Raw genomic sequence first — 998 nt, forward strand, 5'->3', positions numbered from 1 at the left:
AGGGAAAGGTGCACTTGGGGCTGTTTCTGGAAGAAGGAGGAGTGGGTACAGGACAGGCAGAAACAGCAGACACCCCAGTAGCCTATGCCCAGGCTTTCCCTGGCCCAGGCCATGGCTGAGAGACCCACAGGAACTGCCAGCTTGGAGGAGCCTGTGTGAGCAGCCCCATAAGTGTCTTCTGACCCGTGAGCGTCTTGGAGCAGGACTTGGGTCTCCCGACTCCCAGTCCAGGGCCCTCCCACTGCTCTTCTCCACATGACTCTTTGCTTCTGTCACCATTTGGCTTTGGGCTGCAGCCTCCACTGGCCCCACCCACTCTATCTCGGACCTAGCGATGGGTGTACATGGTGCCATGCCTGTAGCCATCCCCCAAACCCTGGTCTAGGACACCGCCCCTACCTACCCCCAACAAGGTGAGCATGACTTGCGCTCTGGCTGCACTGCTGGGCCCTGTGAGCTGGCTCGGAGCTCCAGGGGGAACTGCCACCATCTCCCAAGGGTGGCGCCTGACATCTCAGGTGAGGTAGCCATTATCCCTCAGCCTTCTCCAGGCAGCCCTGGGCTCCCATCCCTCGCATGAACGCCCTCTGAGATCTAATTTGCTAAGAATTCAGAGTGGGAGCTACACTGACAGGGAGGTGAGCCCTGGGAAGAAGCACTGGGCTGGGAGCCTGGAGTCCCTGCTCTGCTCTGTGACTCTGGAGAGTCCCTGTCCATCTCTGAACCTCACTCTCCCTACCACATCCCATGCCTCATGCACCCATGCTCAGCTGGTCCACTCACCCAGCCAGGGCATCTAGGCCCTCTTCTTGCCTGCTGTGCTAGGCCCGAGGTCACGGAGTGGAGAGACGATGAGAAGGTAAACAGTTACACTGTGAAGCTGGGAAACACAAATCAGCCTAGGATGAGGGGTATTCAGAGACGGCCTCCCCGGAAGAAAATGACCAAGGAGAGTTTAGGTAGCAGAGGAGGGCGGGGCCTCGAGAGTGGAAGGAAGA

At 58.8% G+C, this 998-nt stretch overlaps 1 protein-coding gene across 1 annotated transcript in view; it reads left to right on the forward strand.

Annotated features, from left to right (window-relative positions):
- The window catches only part of ADGRG3 (adhesion G protein-coupled receptor G3), a 16,087-nt gene that overhangs the window by 12,419 nt on the left and 2,670 nt on the right, over positions 1-998 (forward strand). The gene's annotated exons all lie outside the window — the stretch shown is intronic.

Source organism: Pteropus alecto, unplaced genomic scaffold (assembly GCF_000325575.1).
Source record: "Pteropus alecto unplaced genomic scaffold, ASM32557v1 scaffold123, whole genome shotgun sequence".
Classification (NCBI taxonomy): domain Eukaryota; kingdom Metazoa; phylum Chordata; class Mammalia; order Chiroptera; family Pteropodidae; genus Pteropus; species Pteropus alecto.